Below are 20,979 nucleotides of genomic sequence, written 5' to 3' on the forward strand. Positions count from 1 at the left end.
CTTTATACTTTATTATTATTATTATTTTTATGAAATAGAATTACAAGAACCACTTACTGCTCTCCTTCAGCTTGCCTATCCACTAGTGGGTTTTACATAAGAAAAAAGCCATTTTCTATCAGATAATCCTCTACCTAAAATATATTAATTATTAGAAATTCTTTTTTTTTAAAGGCAGGATTTACTGCAAGTTGTGAAATATTCTGATACTCAATCCCCCCCCCCCCAATGATTAGTGGCAAGATATCTATTTGAACCACAAGATAGCGTAACCACTTATGAAGATGGCAAAATGATAATGCCCCATCTCTATGCCCAGAATTTTAAAAATACACATATTTGGTTAAAAGGCAACTGAAATTTGACTGAAATATACTTTGTGGATGCAGATATGTCCTAATCTCTCTTGCAAATGGGGGAGAATGGTAAATTAACATTAACCAAATAAATGGTCTAGATTATCATAAACTATATTATCAAAGAAATATAGCCTTGAAGATATGCTAAAGATAGACATCTATTAAATTTCTAAAGGTTATCAGCATTCATAAACCAATTCAGCCAAGATTTATTAAAATTCCATAAGCATTAAATATTCAAGGTATTTCACAATCTGACCCCACTAGATTGTGGCCTTATTTCCTGTCATCCATCATTCTAGGAAGTAGAGTAGATAGTTTCTGCCAAATTAAAAGGAGAAACTAAAAGGAGTTTAGGATTCTTGCATAAAAATAATATTCCCATAAGTGAAAAAGTAAAACTATAAATGCGTATTTTGGCAATTGAGCTTTTAAAGGTAACTATACAAAGCTTGTTCTGGAAGATAGTAGCTTCTAATAATAAGTAAAATTAACTTAAATTTAAACATGTCCACATGATTCTGTTTCCTAGGAAAATTTAGACCCAAGAATGTATGCACAAAGGAAATCTGATTTCAGTCCATAATTCAGCTTGGTGATAATAACTACAATAACGAGGACTTGGCTATAACTGAAATCATAATTCAGATTTCAAATCTATTTCCCTGAAACTCTCTTGAGGGAAAGAACTATGTCTGTCAAAATCATCACTCCACCTGTAGCTACATACACAGAACTCAATAAACAGTTTCTAAGTTTAGTCACTGATTTCAATTCCATTCATATTTACTACATATTGGCTCTATGGTAGGCAACAGTGATACAAAAACTGACAAAACAAGGATCTCAACATTCCTAAAATTGTTTTGGCCTTAGTTTCCATATCTCAATAAAGAAGACTGGATTGAATCATTTCTCATGTTCTTTCCCATCATCAAATTCTATGATTCTACTACCTGAAGTATTAATTATTTATCTTTAAAAAAACTATGCAGAGCCACAATGTTATCAACTTTAATTTGTCCCTGTTAATGGTAAAGAGCAGTGGTAGTAAAGGGTAACGGTCTAAAAAAAAATGGAAATTGAGCTAAGATACTCTTAAGTTAATCAGAGAAAACACAGTAATTTGAAAAGGGAAAGTTTAATACAGTGAATGATTAACTATAATGATAGATTGGAATAAGGAAGTATTGACCAGTAAAAGCAGAGAACTCTAAAAAATATACAAACAGCAGATATAAGAAGCAGTCACTATCCTTAGGGCTGAGAGAGAATACCCCAAGGAACACCTGACCCTCCCCATTCCCCAGGGCCAAGAAACATACCTTGAAGGAAAGGGTACAGCCATGACTGGCTAAATGGCAGATAATTAGCTCTGGTGCCTAGCTGGCAGAACTTGCTGGGAATCTGTGTTCTAATATACCTATGAAAGCTCTTCATGGGGAGGTGCCTCTCACTGCAAAACCAACTGAGAAGATGCTGGCGACTAGATGCTGCTGGCTGCCATGCACCTCAAAAGCAGGGACTAATGAAGCAGTTGCCCACTTCAGGGGCTGCAGAAGCCAAACAATGAACAAGCCATCCATACTATGAAAGCCTGCTGATCAAGCACTCCAAACCAGAAAGCAAAGCCCTTCCTCCTGCATTTTTCTCTCCATCCCTCTATACTGACAAAGCTAAACATTGTACTTGTCAAAGGGCCTGTATTACTTTTCACAGAGCAGGCAAAAAGGGTTAATTTGGAGCTGATGGGCAATAAATAGATAAGGAGCACAGTCCACTCCTTTGACTCTCAACTTCCACCTCTTTTCTGCTGCTCACATTTTAACTCCCATACAACAATAAAATAACTTTGTATTACTGCATAACAATGAATAGTTGTGATTCTTAAAATAAATTTTAGAAGTTCCCGTTGCGGCACAATGGAAACAAATCCAACTAGGAAGCATGAGGTTGCAGGTTTAATCCCTGGCCTCGCTCAGCAGGTTAAGCTGTGAGTTGTGGTGTAGGTCTCAGACACGGCTCGCATCTGGCATTGTGACTGTGATGTAGGCTGGCAGCTGTAGCTCAGATTGGACCCCTAGCCTGGGACCCTCCATATGCTATGAGTGTGGCCCTAAAAACAAAACAAAACAAAATTTTATTCCTCCCTCAAAATGAGAAACAGTCCAAAGAGTCACTATATCCATCACCAGCTATATTAATTGTTCCTCAAATTCAGTAAGTGTGCCACTGAATATTCTCTTACCAAGAGATTTTAAAATTGTAAATTTAACTCTCAATGGAAAGTTTATGACACAAGGAGAAGAAGTAAGAGAGGAAGAAAATGGTAACATATAAGTGTGTACACATTCACAAACATACACATATCAGTCAAAAAACTATGCAAAGTTACTACAGTCCTCATTTCTATGATTGACTCTGGGATTTTACTATCGTTGGCTTTCTTCTTCCATTACTTATTACCTCCACCCAGCCAGAAGCTCAATTAGCCAGGGTTCAAATGATCCACATCTTAAAGGAGCCCTCAACTGCCTCATCTTTACACTTTTGTTAAGTTGCTTCACCTATCTAAACTCTTGTTACTTCATTCAAAAATGGCAACAAAAGTAACCAGATCTCATCCAAAATTTTGCCAATGCAGATTAAATGAGTTAAGGCATGATGAGTTCCTAATACATAATAGATATATTGAAAGTCTTTCTATATGTTTCTATAGCAATTCTTCTTCCCTTAATAAAGATTACAGGAGACATATTAGAAGAATCATCTGTATACCAATATTTTCCTTTTGACTTGCAAAATAATTTTAAGAATGTGCTTTAAAGATCTTGAATCATGAACCCTATTTTTGAGTCCTATTTGAAATCTGGAAGATAGATGGTATATTTCTGAAAGGTAGACTATGTCCAGGATGGAATAGAGTGAAGTTTTAGCTTCTGTCTTTATCTTCTTTTGCAGCATTTGAATTTGTCAACACAGGTATGCATAATTTTTGTCCTAGTTCTATGCCTGCAAGTTTCTGGATTTATTATCTAGAGCACTTACCCTATCTGGGGTTCTTTTCTTAGCTACAAAATAAGGGAATTCAAATAAATGTTCTCTAAATTTTCTTCCAACTCTACCATATATGATTCTATTTCTACAACTTCAGAGTTCTGTCCAGGTATATTTCACATATGGTGAATAGATGTATCTTTATGTAAAAAACAGAGTCTTTGGACTAGAATAATATCAGCTCAGAGGCCATTATTTACTAGGCAATATATATCTGTGAGTGAGTTGATTGAATTTTGTACCTAAATTTCCTTATCCATAATATTTTAATGGGTGACATAAATTTAATGTCTGGGACATCATGAATGCTTTGGAAAGTATGTCCTTTTCTGCTTTCCCTTTCTCTTCTGCTTTATATTTTTGTGTCCGTCGATGATTCTCAGTTCTTAAACGCTTTGGAAAGTATGTCCTTTTCTGCTTTCCCTTTCTCTTCTGCTTTATATTTTTGTGTTCGTCGATGACTCTCAGTTCTTAAATGCAATTCCCCTCACTCATACTTCCTACTTGCCTGTTCAGACCTGCTGACCTATAAAAGTCATGGCAGACAAATCTACATGAATATAAGAGGGTAAGGATTTGATCCTTTGCTTCCCCTGGTCCCTCCAGAGGTCATTTCTTTTATGATGGTAATTTTAAAATGCTTACTTTAAAAAAAGTAAAATAAAATAAAAAAATAAAACCTGATTTTAAAGTATAGGTAAAGTGTAAAAAACAAAAATCTACTGTAGGCTATAAACAACGGAAACTACCCGTACCATCTTTATGTATTTTCTTTTGAAATTTTTCTATTTTGGAGAAATAATAAGGATTATACGTGATAAAAATTAGTACCATGTAGCTTTTATTTTACATTTTGGAAATTTTCCATTAGTAAGTAATCTTCAAAGATCTGATGTTTAATAGCTTCATGACATTTCATCATATAGAATAGTGACTTTTAGATGCTAATGTAAAAGGATTTCCAAGTAGTCATACAGTTATGGAGGTGGGCTGTCCCGTAATGAACCATGACATGTTGCATATAGTCTTGAGGAAGGCCACAGACAGAGCCCCTGCCTTTATCACATTCTTTACCAGCAAGAACATGCCCCTCTAGTATCACTGACCTGGAGGGATCACAAAGGGAGAGAGACAAACCTGCCTTATGGGGTTGTTTCATTCAGTGAAGAATAGAAGAAAAGGCTGACATCTGTCTTTCTCTCTAGCATGATAATTGCTAAACATGGAATCTCTAAAAAGGAACAATAAAAAATCTTAAGGTGATTATATAAATAATTTTTAAAATATCCATCATTTGAAACTAAATCAATACTATATTTTGATCTTAATGCACTAAAATGATGAAATCTTTAGTTAAATTCTTTTCTTCAATTAAAATCACCTCACAATTCTTACAGTGAGGTGATAGCCAGCAAAGGGCCCTTCAAGTTGCCAATGCATCTGGCTTACTGTAAATGGCTATTTGAGATACAGATTCAATGTGGCATCTGTCAAAAATATTTAAGATTCTACAAAATATAAACTCAGAGTAAAAATGTTCACAATAACATATTTAACGCTAAGTAGAGAGGGACTTTTCTAGGATGGAGAGTTTTATTTTTTTCCCTAGTAATAATAATAACAGTATTACTCATAATAATTTGAGCAAAACTCAAATCAGGTTTATTATTTTCAGTGGTGTAATATTGCTGGCCAACAGACATCAACATAGTACAAATCAATGGAGGTTGCTGACTATTTTGAAGCCATCTATTTTGCATATTTTAATATCTCATTTTAAAAAGGTCTATGACTAATATTTAGATTTGAAAAGCCTTTTTATATGAAAAGATTAGTGGTTATTTCTGGCTTCAGAGTGTACAAATAGATAAGCTACTTTGAAAGTAAAAGTTAAATGTTCATGCATCTATTTAGATGATAGAAAAATTTAATGATTTTCATGAAACAGATTTGAAGTTATTGTTTTGAAACAATGCTCTCTATATAACGGTGATATTACATCCTTAATAAATATTTGAGCTATTTGACTCCTGGTGAGCATCTTTTATTGACGTTTACCCAGATGTCTAAATTTAGCAGTTGGAGATTTTTCTGGCTTTGCAATCAGACCTTGACTCTAATTTCAATTTCAACCTTTTTGCATAATTATTTTGAAGTTGATGTAATGGAGGCAAACAACACACATGTGTGGTAGAGAAACAGAGAGAAAGAGAGGAAAACAGGCCATATTTTAAAATAGCACTTTATGGGTTACTGGGAAAAAAATCTTGCCCATAAATGTTAACAAACAATAACAACTTATGCAAGGCTTCAAAAATTATTTTACACTTATTCCTTATCATTTGTATAGTGTGCATTAGCTTGAATAGATGTACATGTTTGTTTTATGCAAGATTCACTTGGGACCAATCATTTCCCTGCAGCAGTGAATCTCTAATTTTAAGGTATGTGGTCAGAGTAAGACCTTTTTAAAAATTTGCTTTCTATCTGAGACTAATTGCAGTCTTCTGTTAAAAGAGACAAATAAAAAGCAAAAGAAATAATTTTTTTTTTTTTTTTTTTTTTTTTTTTTTTGCTGGTTAGACTGCTGGGTGAACTATAAACATTAGAACTGAAATGAATTTAAAGCTCATCTAGTTCAATATTCTTCCTTCTACAGATGAGGATTTTTATGTCCAGAGAAGTGACCTGACTTTCATAAAAGCTCCTTGGAGATATGGTTGGGAGTGAGGTGTGAGGCCTTTGCAGTCACTGGGCTAACATGCTGTAAAGATGAATTTGTTCTCATTCTTATGTTAAAGGCCTTGTGTATTTGTGGGTCCCATGCAAGCAAGTGTTTTATCACAGCCATTTCATTTATTATCTGTTAATAATAGGCATGTACAACATTTATGACTATTTTCATTTTCTAGTAGGTAGATTTCTCTTTAAAATTGTAATTTTAAAACAGAATAGTTCTGAAGCAGTGTCTTTTAAATAACAACATGAAGAAATAGGAAGATTTTATGTCATCCAAGAGCAGGCAGCATTACCCTGTGATTATAACAAGTAAGCAAGTAGGTGTGCTGCTCAGGTCCTCTTCTAAACACCACTTGAAATTGTTTAAATGACTTGGTAAGTCCCTTAAGCTATTAGCCCTTGTATTTCTTTATTGCGAAAAGGTGATAATAGCTGTCCTCTCACTGTTAACCTTTAACCCATATGTTGTGCACACATTGATTCCTCTTTTATTGAAACGTTAAGTTCCTGGATGTGTCTGTGTTCATAACTGGGCTGAATATTTTTAATATCCTCCCAGCAGGGTTGTAGAAAGAAATCTGAAAAAAGAGATGAAAATTGATTCTCAAATCAGAATTTTGATTATTGCTCTGAACTTTTCCTAAGAATCATTTGATCAAATGCAGGCAGCTGTTGGCAAAGGTTACCCTAAAATAGAATTCTGTGTTTATTTAAGTAAGTGGCTTTCAAATTGTGTTCTCCTGACCCAAAGCACCGTCACCTGGAAACTTATTGGAAAGAAAATGCTTGGATCCTACCTCAGGTGGGCTCAATGCAAAACTCGGGTTGAGACCAGATTATCTGTGTCTTAGTGAGCTCTACATATCATTTTGAGGTAGATTAAAGTTTGCGAACCACTGGTCTAAACTAAAAGAAAAAATAAATAAATAAATAAGGTAAATTCATGGAAGTCAAACCATCCCAGACATGAGGACAGAATTTATGCTGGGTTGGATGTATATTTTTTGATGTTCACTTGGAGGGCCAAGAGTCTTTGGGCTAAGCCCAGTTGGACTTCTTATTCTTTTTTTAAATTTTATAATTATTTTTATTTTTTCCATTATAGCTGTTTTACAGTGTTCTGTCAATTTTCTATTGTACAGCAAGGTGACCCAGTTACACATACATGTATACATCCTTTTTTGTCACATTATCATGCTCCATCATAAATGACTAGATATAGTTCCCAGGGCTGTACAGCAGGATCTCATTGCTTATCCATTCCAAAGGCAATAGCTTGCCTCTATACTTCTTATTCTAACTTTAACACTGACAATGTTGGACAGAGTAAGGACAATTTTAGAGTTTGATAGCCAAGCATTAAGATATTAGGAAAAGCAGAGGGAGATCATTAAAGAAAATATGGTTGTTGCTGAGATGCTGCTATCAGAAATCTAATAATTTGTTCTGTGTACAAATAAAAGCTAAGAAACGGGGCACTCAGAAGATTTAGCACATGTTAAAAGACCATGATCATCTGAGAGTATAACTCATGTTTAGTATTTGTTTTTATAAATACAAGTTCGATTTGGTTAAAATAATGATAGTCTTGAGGTTTAGTTCTTTGAGATTAAAGAAATCAAAGAAGCTAGAAGGATTTGGTTCATTACAAAGGTATTAAAGTTTTATGCACTTTTCTCTAGAAGTACCTATTTTTTTGTAGTGGAAATAACTTTTTTTTTTTTTTAGGGAAGAGGAATTATAAAATAAAACTTAGTTAGTGGCAGACACAATCTTTTATAGTTGTGGTAGTTTGAACTACGTTGCTGCTACTAGCATGGAAGAATGATACTGGCAGATGTGTCCAAAGCTTGCTTTGGACATTGTTAGCTGTGTGCCAGTAGTACTCAAAGTAGTTTCTTTTGGAGAGATCAAGGGCAAAATTGTATGTCAGAATCACCTGGATGTCTTACAGTAAACTATTTATGTTCCACAGCATCACGCATTCTCCCGATGTCCATTTCACAGGGCATCCATAAGAAGGTAATTCTTAGATTATGTTAAATCTAATATTAATTGGTCTTAAGAATATGTAAATTGTATTGTTATTTCACATGCAGTATTCCTACATCTATCCAATGTGGGTAGAAAATATTACATATCAGCTAAACTTTAAAATCGTGTTGCTGTGAAAATGGAAGCTTAATAGTTTCAAACTGATTTCTTTTTATACTTTTTGTAAGCTATCAGGATTTTTCTAGCTATAATGGATAATTTTTTTTTTTCTCCAAACACTTCTACCTTTCTGTTCTTCTAAGTAAAGCCATAAAAGATGTTAAAAGTGAGACTGTGAATGACAGAGAGGTTGGGAGGCTTGTGTTGGCCGATGAAATAGATCTTTGCGAGGAAGATGCCTATAAATATGAATTTACCTATTGATTGTTTAAAACCCTACTATTGCCCCTAACCCTTTTGATTCATTATCATTAATGGAATGATGTAAGTTTGTTAATATCCAGTTTTTTGAGGATGTTGATTTTGTGAGAAGAAATGAAAGTCATCATTTTAGACTTCTGAATTTTTTTGTTTGTTTTTTGCTTTTTTCAGGCCTCACTTGTGGCATATGGAGGTTCCTAAGCTTGAGGTCTAATCAGAGATACAGCTGCCAGCCTACACCACTGCCACAGCAATGCAGGATCCCAGCCATGACTGCAACTTACACCACAGCTCACAGCAACGCCAGATCCTTAACCCACTGAGTGAGGCCAGGGATCGAACCCACAACCTCATGGTTCCTAGTGGAATTGGTTTCCCCTGAGCCACAACAGGAACTCCGACTTTTGAATTCGGAAGGCAGGTTAAAGGAGATGTGGGGAGCCTTCTTAATCTGATCCTAGGTGAGCTACTGTCAGGCCCCTTCAATCCTGATTAACTCCTTCCTGGCTTTCAGCTCCATGGACACTTCTACCAAGTCTTTTCTGCATTGGCCCAAATAAGTGTTCTGACCAGAGCCCTTGGTCAGCCTCAGTTCTTGCATGGCTCCTATCTCTCCTCCCGACATTCTCTTCCATCCGAGGTCTCTGTGGCCCTCTCATCAGTGTCATCAGCTGTTCTGTCAGGTCAAGTCAGATCAAGAATGTTTTATAAGGGCATGATCTGTAGTTGTTTGGTTTGCCTTATGCAGACTCTGATCTTTGTGCCTAACACAAAAGTGCTTAAGAAATCTAAACTGGAGGACATCTAAAGAAGGAAACATCACTGAGAAATAGGGGAGCAAATAAAACTTCATCTTGTGACATGGGTGAATCTGAATACAGCTTAGAACTATTGTAATATGTGGAACCATGGGTAGTATATAGATAGAGAGGCCGCTGTCATATAACCCCAGCAAGGGAAGCTGCGTGGACACAGAGAACAAAGTCAGCATGTAAAGGATGTTGTGATTTAGCTTGAGCAGAAAGTTCCTGTGTAGAACAGTAGAAGAAGAGGCTAAATGTGTGAAGTGCATGGATGTTGGAAGATTTGGCTTAATGTGTGTGGAAACTGGTTTGATGTAGTTCCCTGTTATGCTTATCTCTTCCCACCTGTGGGAAACCAGACATGATGAGAGTATTTACACTGTAGAAAAGAGGAAATGGTACAAATTAAGGTTCCCTTCTTCTGAAAAGAACCCATAGAGAACCAGCTCTTAAACAATTATAAGCAAATCACTGCATTGGATGTTAGGTTTCAAAGGTGGTACCTGTTTCTAGGTTCAAGTAAGAGATAGCAAGAGAAAACTGAAATATTTGTAAGATTAAAAGCCACTACTTAGCACCCATCTTAGTGTGGACAGTTGTGAGGAATAGAAACTAAAATGATGAAATTACTGAAGTTAGTAATTTCAGTTAGAAAATAACATGGCATAATTGATGGTTTGGGAAGATTTGCTTGTTCTGCCACTCTTTCACACTAATATGTTGCCTTGATTTTTTTTTTCCTTAAGTTTCCTCAAGTCAGTGACACTCCCCCCATTCTTAGAAAATCATCTCATTTTAGGATAACCTCAAGCCCATAGAAAACTATGACAATGAAATTTAAAAATTTTATTTGCTTGTATGTTTTATATCTGAATTCCTCCTTATTAAAAAAGAAATAAAATGGTTTCTTGTGTAAATAATGCATTATAAACAATTGGTAATGCATAAAGGTAAAGAGGAAGCATCCCTACCATGTGGATAGAACGCCACTGGTTAAACATTTTCTTATTATTCTTCTAGAGATAATCTGATAATTCCAATTTCCTTTCCTTCTTTTATTTTTCTTTGTAGTACTTACACCTGTCTAATAAAAATATTTAATTTTTCATTTATTCTTCTCTTCTAGAATGTGTCAAAACAGCATAAATTCACTTATTTTTTCCTAATTTCAATATCTTATTTTTTACCTTAATTTTATTTTATTTTATTATTTTTTTTTTTTTGTCTTTTGTTGTTGTTGTTGTTGTTGCTATTTCTTGGGCCGCTCCTGCGGCATATGGAGGTTCCCAGGCTAGGGGTTGAATCGGAGCTGTAGCCACCGGCCTACGCCAGAGCCACAGTGACGCGGGATCTGAGCCGCGTCTGCAACCTACACCACAGCTCACGGCAACGCCAGATCGTTAACCCACTGAGCAAGGGCAGGAACGGAACCCGCAACCTCATGGTTCCTAGTCGGATTCATTAACCACTGCGCCACGACGGGAACTCCCCCTACCTTAATTTTAAAATCCATTTATGGATTAAATGAAATTTGAAATAAATTGTGAAGTTGCCTTCAATATCTCTTTTTAAAGGGTTTTCCCCCTCCAAAAAAAAAGTTTTCATCGTAGCTCAGCAGAAATGAATCTGACTAGTACCATAAGGATGCAGGTTTTATCCCTGGCCTTACTAAGAGGGTTAAGGATCTGGCATTGCCATGAGCTGTGTTGTAAGTCTCACTCATGGCTCGGATTCTGCATTGCTGTGGCTGTGGCTGTGTCATAGCCCAGCAGCTACAGATCTGATTTGACCCCTAGCCTGGGAACCTCCATATGCTGCAGGTGCAAAAAAAAAAAAAATAATTCTTCCCACACCATTCAATGACTGTTGCCTTGATATGCTACTGTTAACATATCATATCACCAATCCATGTCATGAATTCCCTAAATACTTAACTGTGTTTCTTGTTTTATATTAATTTTGCTTCATTATGTTATTCACCCTACAGATATTTACTATCTAGTTATTGCTATGTACCAACTATTATACTAGTTGAATGGTATTGGAACAATGAGTTCCACCCCAATTAACTTATTTTTTAATTTGATATTTTTGGCCATACCCACAGCATGGAGAATTTTCTGGGCCAGAGATTGAACCTGATCCACAGCAGTGACAACACTGGATCCTTAACTGCCAGGCCACTAGGGAACTCCTTAGGGTTCTTTAAAAAACTATGCATAGTTTCGTCTAGCTTAGTCTAGTGCATCATATTCTTTATAAGTTCTTGCTCATGAATCTAAGATTTAAGTAGTGCGGTAGTGGACGTGAATGATAATGGAAACTAAGGGGAAAGAGAAAGGGGAATATGTAGAAGACCTAAGAAGAGAAAAGTGAAAATTTTGATATGGGGCAAAGGCAAAAACATTGTTTGCCTCTGACTTTAAAGCCTTAAATCACTCTAAAAAGAAAAATCTGTATTTAAAATCTGTGTTAGAGATGGAATTACTCTAACATATTTTTAAAAAATTTACTCTTTCAAAATTCACATTCGTTCACTTATTTGAAGAAAAAATGAGGTCACATAAAAACAAATTTTGGTATAAAATTAATAAATTAATAAAAGAGAAGTTCCTGTATTTACAGAGCTTACTGATTTGTTAATTAAGAAATCAGAAATGACAGATGTAGCACTATGGATACAATAACAGAAGCATGAGAAAGGAAGTTTCATCATTCTCACAGAGGGAATGGACAGGCTTTTCAGAATAAAACAAATGAACTTGAACTGGGTCTTCACATTTGAATATAAATTCTTCAGAAAGGGAAGTAGAGAATGTCACACAAGTTCAAAGATTTCTCTGGATTGAGACAGAGAGTGAATTTCAGGAAAGAAAAAGAACTTGAGCAAAAGTTTAGAAAAAAAAATCACTCGTGCTTGAAGAAGGGCCAGTTGTTTGATGCACCTAAATAGTCCTATTGTGTAAGTGTTGGAGTGGGGATGGGGGGTGGAGGCCAAAAAAATATTGGCTTGGACAATTTCTTAGAAGATTACATGTGAAGGACTGTTGGCTATATACATATCCATTGCACCCTGTTTCCTTACCAATGAAATCCTAATTTTTTTCACAGCAATAGTATACCTAAGAAAATGAACATTTCTAAGACTTCTGGTGGTGACCAGATAACAGAATTATTCGTATTTTTACTTACTTTATAATTATTTATTGGAGTCTGCTCTAAACCAGGCACCATTCTAGGCACTAAAAATACAATGAAAACAAAAACAAACAAATAAAACAGACAATCTCTAATCAGGATGAGCTTAATTCTAATGAGGAAAAGGGAGGAAATTCAGCAATGTGTCTATGAGTCATTAGGGTGTGTGTTCAAGGAAAATCAAGAATAGTTGGAAAAGGGGAGAGGCTCTAGAATTTTGGGGGCATTTTGCTCTGTGTGAGATTGGAAGCCAATGGAAATTTTGAGCAGAGAAATGACAAAGTCTGATTTGTCTTTTAACAGAATCTCTGCTCTTGTGTTGATAGTAGACTATAGGAGATCAAGGTTGATGGCCAAGAGGCAGGTTATGAGGTAATTAGCGTCATCAGTGAGACATGTTAGCGACTCAGACCAATAGGATATGAGGAAAGGTAAAGGGATGTGGTCAGAATCTGAGTACCTTTTATTTTGAAGATGGGAGGTGGGAGGGTTCCTGAGAGCATATGCATGTGAGAATGACATAGGAGTTGAAGAAAATTATCAGAGTTTATCCTAAATTAATGATACGTTGATATGACTATTAAGAAACCCAGATGAGTAGTTCCCGTCGTGGCTCAGTGGTTAACGAATCTGACTAGGAACCAGGAGGTTGCAGGTTGATCCCTGGCCTTGCTCAGTGGGTTAAGGATCCGGCATTGCTGTGAGCTATGGTGTAGGTTGCAGACACGGCTTGGATCCCAGGTTGCTATGGCTCTGGCCTACGCCGGCGGCCACAGCTCCAAATAGACCCCTAACCTGGGAATCTCCATATGCCACCGGAGAGGCCCTAGAAATGGCAAAAAGACAAAAAAAAAAAAAAAAAAAAAAAAACCCAGATGAGAAAGATTTGGGAGAAACAGGGTTTTCGCTGCTGCTGTTGGTCTGTTTTTGTTATTTATTTTTCTAAGGTGTAGACGTGAGAGACTCTGGGACTTGTAAAATTTGAGAAGACTATTAACATTTGCATAGAGCTGTCAAAGTGACACTTGGATTTAGACTGGGGAGAAATCTTGATTGGAGATATTTATTTGGATCTGTCCGCATAAGCAGAGTGTTAAAGCACTGAGAATGCAAAAAGTCATCAAAGGACTGGGTGTACATAGGAGAGGAGAAGAGCTGGGTTTTAAGGTTTTCCCTTGTAAAGAGTTCAAGTTGAGAGGGACACTAGCAAAGGAGATTTAGAAGGAGAAGCAAGTAAGGTAGGAAGAAAACTAAGAGAGTGGAGTGTTCTGTACATCATGGATAGTTCAGAGAGGATAGACAGACAGATTTAACTTTCAAATACATGTTGTAGTACAAGCTAGAAGGGAACAGGAAAATGACCACTGAATTTGGTGATGTGGAGATCATTGGTGAGCTTGACAAGATATTTTAGGGGAGTGGTGGAAGTTAAGATCTAGTTTGACTGAGGGCAAGGGAAAATGGGAAGAGAAATATTGCAAACAGTTTTGAAGCATAAGTCATTTCTTCAAGTAACCATGCTATAAAATTGGGGGGAGGGGCTGCAAACCTGAGATTTTTTAAAAACTAAGAGGGAAGAATGACAGCATGTTTACTTGCTGAGAGGAAATAATAAGAGACAGAGAACAATATTCTCTGGTGGACTAAATCGATCGAGATCCTATATACATGAGAATGTTTTGGGAAAAATATCCAGTCTTGAAGCTGGTAGGTGAGAAGATGTGATGGAAGCTTATCAAAATTTCTTGCTTCAGATTTCTCAAGGAGATATGAAGCAAAATAGTGAGTGAAACACAGTTACAGCAGCAATCTTGCAATCATGGCACAAGAATTGTGAGGACGAAAGTTTCACATGAGTAAAGAGCAAAAACCTTTAATCCATTGTGTAGTTTTGGAGCCATTCTACCTTTCCTTCACTTTCAGACTTTTGGTATATGACAAAAGTAAAATGTCTGTTTGGTTATTTGGTTAATCCTTGGTAGTTAGGTCTTTGAATATATGCTCCTGAACTCTATCCTAACATATACCATAAGACTGGACTTAATTTGTTAGATGAAGGAAGTCACTGAAGTTTTTAAAGAAGGATATGACATGACTGATACTGAGATTTAGAAGATCACTCTAATATGGCAGTTAGATTTTTCCCAAAATATGTATTACCTCTATTCCTTGATAACAATGGTTTGGCTTAGAGTCAAAAGCATCATATAAAGTCTACTGAAGCTTGTGACAGGAAGAGTTTTTCAATCAAAACTCAGTGAAATATGGTGTATACAGGTTGTTTTTTTCTTTTTTTCATATTCTTTTCCATTGTGGTTTATTACAGGATATTGAATATTGTTCCCCATACTATACAATAGGACCTTGTTGTTTATCCATTCTATATATAATAGTTTGCACAGTTGTTTTTCCTGTCGTGAAATTTTCTGCAGGTGAATGCAATAGTGTTAAAGATGCCTGAGAATAAATTACTATAGGTCTTCAAATTTATAAAATATAATTTAAGTTCCTATTGTGGATTTTAGATATCCTGTCAGTGTCCCCATATAGACAACAGTCAGAATGATAAAAATTCCATTTTGTCATGGAAGATCCTATATTCATTTTGGGTTGGTCAATATGTAAGTCCTTTAAATAATCATTTCTTGTGAAATAACAGATTTTAAAAGTTGGGATTATTTAGCATCATGTAAAGCTTAGCATGTCATAATCTTTTCATTAACTCTATTAAAATTCCATCAGATATTCTCCAACTCAGGGTAACATCCGAACAGATATGTGTGATGGTATTCAGGGGGTGCCTAGACAGTCAATTTATTTCATGACAATAAATTAAAAATGCTTTTCAGTTTAAAATAACTACCAATTGGAGTTCCCGTTGTGGCGCAGTGGTTAACAAATCTGACTAGGAACCATGAGGTTGTGGGTTCGATCCCTGCCCTTGCTCAGTGGGTTAAGGATCCGGCGTTGCCGTGAGCTATGGTGTAGGTCACAGAAGTGGCTCGGATCCCACGTTGCTGTGGCTCTGGCGTAGGCCTGGCAGCTACAGCTCCAATTAGACCCCTAGCCTGAGAACTTCCATATGCCACGGGAGTGGCCCAAGAAATGACAAAAAGACAAAAAAATTTTAAAATACATAAGATAAAATAAAATAACTACCAATTTATGAAGTGACAAAATGTTGACTTTCATGATTTTAAAGATACATGAAAAAGACTAAAAAATGTAGCTCTCTAAATCTAAATCCATAGTTAAATCGTATTTCATTGATTTGTTTTCCCATATATTTTGATTTCTTTATGCCAGATATTGGGCTAGATGAAGAGAAAAAAAGCAGTGGATAAGAAAGACAAGACTTGTCAACAGGGAGCAAGTCTATTTTATGAGAGAAAGGAATGAGCATGTACTAAGTACCAGTCACTCCGGACCAGACCCTTTTCATATATTTTACATACTCTCAGCTTTCCTGTCCCATTGCTTAGTGCAGGGCCATGCAAATGGAGTTCCACCAATAATTGAATGTCTGTCTATTTAAAAATAGTTGAAGGGGAGTTTCTGTCTTGGCTTAGTGGAAACGAATCTGACTAGCATCCGTGAGGATGTGGGTTCAATTCCTGGCCTTGCTCAGTGGGTAGGGGATCTGACATTGGGAATCCAGCATTGGCGTGAGCTGTGCCGTAGATTGCAGATGTAGGTTGGATATGGCCATTTCTGTGGCTAGCAGCTACAGCTCTGATTCAGCCCCTAACCTGGGAACTTACATATGCCGTGGGTGCTGCCCTAAAAAAACAAAATAAATAAATAAAATCAGGGTTCCCATTGTGGCTCAGTGGAAACAAATGTGACTAGCATCCTTGATATATGTTCAATCCCTGGCCTCGCTCAGTGGGTTAAGGATATGGTGTTGCCATTAGCTGTGGTGTAGGTCGCAGATGTGGCTCAGATCTGGCATTGCTGTGGTTGTGGCATAGGCCAGCAGCTGTAGCTCTGATTTGACCCCTAGCCTGGGAACCTCCATATGCCACCGGAGAGGCCATTAAAAAAAAAAAGAAAAAAGACCAAAAAAAAAAAAAAATAGTTGAAGGGATTTAGAAATAAGCATAAAGAAGCAGCCTTGGAGTTCCCGTCGTGGCGCAGTGGTTAACGAATCCGACTAGGAACCATGAGGTTGCGGGTTCCGTCCCTGCCCTTGCTCAGTGGGTTAACGATCTGGCGTTGCCTGAGCTGTGGTGTAGGTTGCAGCCGCGGCTCCCGCATTGCTGTGGCTCTGGCATAGGTCGGTGGCTACAGCTCCGATTCAACCCCTAGCCTGGGAACCTCCACATGCCGCGGGAGCGGCCCAAGAAATAGCAACAACAACAACAACAAAAAAGACAAAAAAAAAAAAAAAAAAAAAAAAAAAAGAAGCAGCCTTTTGTTGAAAAGTCAACAGTGAACTGTGTTTGAAATACAATCATGTAAGCCAAGTATTGTAGCACCTGGAAATTTCAGTATAATGAAACATTATTCTAGATTTTACCATTGCTTTAGCTAACGTGCAATAAACTTTTTATAAATCATTGCCATTAAGAGAAAACTGGATGTATGATATAAATGGCAAGAAATTCTTTAAACATAAATAATTAATAATAATAACTATATGATAAATAATGTCTTTTTTTTAATTTAGAGGTTGATCATTTAATTTGTGGACTATCCTGGCTTCATTAATATCATTTTCTTTACCTTCTCTTTGCTTAACTTACAAAAGTTTCTCTATTTCCTACCACTTCTTCTTTTAATTCTTCAAAAGTTTGGTGAAGAAGACAGTTGCAATTAATGATTAATGAGATATTTTATTGATGTCACATTCTAAATACCCACATAACATATATAATATTATATGTGTGCATACACACATACACACACAAGGACATACACTGATAACATACATATATGGAAAATTGTTGTAGTTGCATAGATTTTTATTGTTTTATTTTTGTTTTTTATTTTTTTTTAAACAAGTGGTCACACATGCAGGCTATGGAATTTCTGGAGCCAGGGGTCAAGCCATAGCCACTGCAGAAGCAATGCTGTGTAGTTATGTTGTGAGCCACAAGGGAAGTCTGATTGCTGTTTTATTATTGTTCTTTTACTCAATCTCCTAGCTTTTGCATTGCTGTTTCTATTTTAGAAGGTGTCTTATAACATATGCATATTACAAGGGAAATCTGTTTACAGGATAGTATAAATCTTCAAGTGGGGAGATAGATGATTTTATTCTATTATCTTTCCTTTCTAATAATTTAAATTTCATTAACCAATAGGATAATATTAATTTTTTTTGTTTGTTTTGCTTTTTAATGTCTCACGTGTGGCATATGGAAGTTCCAGGTTAGGGGTTGAATTGAAGAATTGCCACTGACAGCCTACACCAGAGCCACAGCAATGGAGATCTGAGCTGCATCTATGATCTACACCTCACCTTAACTCACTGAGCGAGGCTGCACGCTCATGGATACTAGTTGATTTTGTAACCTGCTGAGCCACTATGGGAAATCCCAATAGTATTAATTTTATTATCAAACTTACACACTTAAAATTTTAAAATGTCTTATCTTAGAAAGAAATAATTAATGTATGCCCCTTTAATTCTTGCTAAACCCACTTGGGCAATAAGCGTATTTGATATTTTAAAAAGCAGTATCAAAATATCAGTTTAATTAATCAGTGAATTAACCACTATTTTGATGTGCAGTGGTGTTGATATTTTTAGACTGACACATAAGTGACCTTGAGGGCGCTTTTCCTTTCACAAAATTTCATGACCTCAGCTACAGAGGAAATGACATTTCCTAAACTAGACAGATGCTTGACATTAAATATTTTCTAACCAACTGTGAGGTGAAATGACATGGGGAGAAAACACCCAAAATACCAAAGAGGAGTAAGTGATAGAAAATATCATTTGTATATGAGTAGATCAGAATTTCCATCAAGCTTAGACACCTAAGTGTTTTCCATGGTATAAGAAGTTCGTAAACAAGATCTTTATGTTCATTAAACAACCCATTGCTGACATTTTTACATGAAAGACGCTGCTACTTTGCTAAAGAAATAAATATCTCCAAAGGTTTTTGAATTTTTTTGTTTCCATTTATTTTCTGGAAAATAATTTGAAAGGTATATTAAAATCTTGGAGTTTTATGCATTTATTATTTAAAAGAAAGAGTGTGTCAATAAATGCAGCAGTTAAAGTTGTAGTGATCCTTGGTAAGCTACATTTATTATTGGTAAGTTAATGCCATGAATTAGTAATTTATATTAAAATTCATATTGAGGTCATTACTGATGTTTCTAAGAGTATATGGACTTCTCTACAGGTATTATATTTTCAATATAATATTGATTATTAAGCTATCATTTATGTAGATAACTAGATACACATGTATATATATGTGTTTTTATATATTTTTTCTAACAAAATATATAGGGACTTTTTTGTGGAAATGGAATCTTGAGAATTATTTTAAAGCAAAAATCTGCTTTGCAAGAAACATGGAAGGTCATGAGACTGACGTGCTGCCTAGTGTGTTAAGAGGGCGTATGATCCATCTGTCCCATTCTTGGGCAAATATCCAGACTAAACTTTCATTCAAAAAGATACATGTGGGAGTTCCCATTGTGGCTCAGTGGTAATGAACCCAACTAGTATCCATGAGGATGTAGGTTTGATCCCTGGCCCTGCCCAGTGGGTTAAGGATCTGGTGTTGCCAGAGCTGTGGTGTAGGTTGCAGACACAGTTCATATCTGGCATTGCTGTGGTCCGCAGCTGCAGCTCCGATTGGACCCTAGCCTGGGAGCTTCCACATGCCATGGGTATGGCCTTAAAAAGACAAAATAAATAAATAAATAAATAAATAAATAAATAAATAAATAAATAAGACACATGCACCTCTATGTTCATTGCAGCACTATTCATGATAGCCAAGACATGGAAACAACCTAAATGTCCATCAACAGATGAATGAATGGATTAAGAAGAAGTGGTACATGTATACAATGGAATGCTACTCAGCCATAAAAAAGACAATATAGTACCATTTTCAGCAACATGGATGCAACCAGAGATTCTCATATTAAGTGAAGCAAGTCAGAAAGAGAAAAATAAATACCATATGATATCACTTATATGTGGTATATAAAATATGGCACAAATGATCCTATCTACAAAACAGAAACAGATCACGGCCAAGGAGAGCACACTTGATTTGCTGCAGGTTGGGGAGGGGAAGGGAGTGGGGTGGATGGAGAGTTTGGAATTGTTAGATGCAAACTATTATATTTAGAATGGATAAGCAGTGGTGTCCTACTGTACAACACAAGGAACTGAGTCTAATCTCTTGGGTTAGAACATGATGGAAATAGTATGGAGAAAAAAAAATCCTGTGTATATATATGTATGACTGGATCACTTTACAGCAGAAATTGAAAGAACATTGTAAATCAACTACACTTTAATAAAAACCATTTAAAAAAGAAACATGGAAGAAATTTAGTCTATAATGACATAGGAATTTGGAATAGATGACTTTTTTAAATTAATAAATGGTATACAATGTTCTGCACATTGATTTCTTTGTCTATAAAGTAGGGCTTGATAAGGAAGGGGGCTGGAGAGGGGACTGAGTAATATTACTTGAGCTTATGGTCCATTTTTACAGGATTATAAATTTCTGAGGGATAATTTAGACTGGGCATGAATATATTCTTTTTTCATAATTCTCTAGGTTTACAAATTGGTTATCTGACAGCTTTTTGCTCTCATAAAATACACATTTTCCTTCCCAAAATTTGAAGAGAGCTTTTTTATTGATATAATTAAAATTGCTCTTTCTAGAAAACAAATTTTAAAACATTGCCTATGTAATCTTCTAATAATTGGTAAATTTATAAATTAGTGAAATTTAGATAAGCAAGTTAATTGATAAACACAGTCTTTTAACAGCTATTTTCACTATGTTGCTAGAGAGGTAACATTGTCTAAAAAAGTTTTATATTTTCTTTTTGTCATTTTTTTTTTTTTGTAAAATAACTTGATAAAATGTATTATATTCCTAGATTTTTTTGAGGGTATTTATTGTTCAATAGGAAACCTGTGTCATAGATGCAGTGATTAAAAATTTTGAGTTGTTTAAAAAAAAAAGAAATTAGGAGTTCCCGTCGTGGCGCAGTGGTTAACGAATCCGACTAGGAACCATGAGGTTGCGGGTTCGGTCCCTGCCCTTGCTCAGTGGGTTAACAATCCGGCGTTTCCGTGAGCTGTGGTGTGGGTTGCAGACGCAGCTCGGATCCCGCGTTGCTGTGGCTCTGGCGTAGGCCGGGGGCTACAGCTCCGATTCGACCCCTAGCCTGGGAACCTCCATATG

General features: G+C 36.0%; 1 long non-coding RNA gene across 1 annotated transcript in view; it reads left to right on the forward strand.

The window, feature by feature from the left end:
- LOC102159520 (uncharacterized) overlaps positions 1-20,093 on the forward strand; it is a 150,855-nt gene extending 130,762 nt beyond the window's left edge. Inside the window, exon 5 of the long non-coding RNA XR_014824914.1 lies at positions 19,523-20,093. This is a non-coding gene — a long non-coding RNA (uncharacterized LOC102159520). The remainder of the gene's footprint in view (positions 1-19,522) is intronic.
- Positions 20,094-20,979: the final 886 nt, after the last annotated feature.

Source organism: Sus scrofa, chromosome 13 (assembly GCF_054392235.1).
Source record: "Sus scrofa isolate SSC_HxYL_T2T_F1_AM1 chromosome 13, Sscrofa_HxYL_maternal_Yorkshire_Landrace_v2.0, whole genome shotgun sequence".
In the NCBI taxonomy this organism is placed as follows: Eukaryota; Metazoa; Chordata; class Mammalia; order Artiodactyla; family Suidae; genus Sus; species Sus scrofa.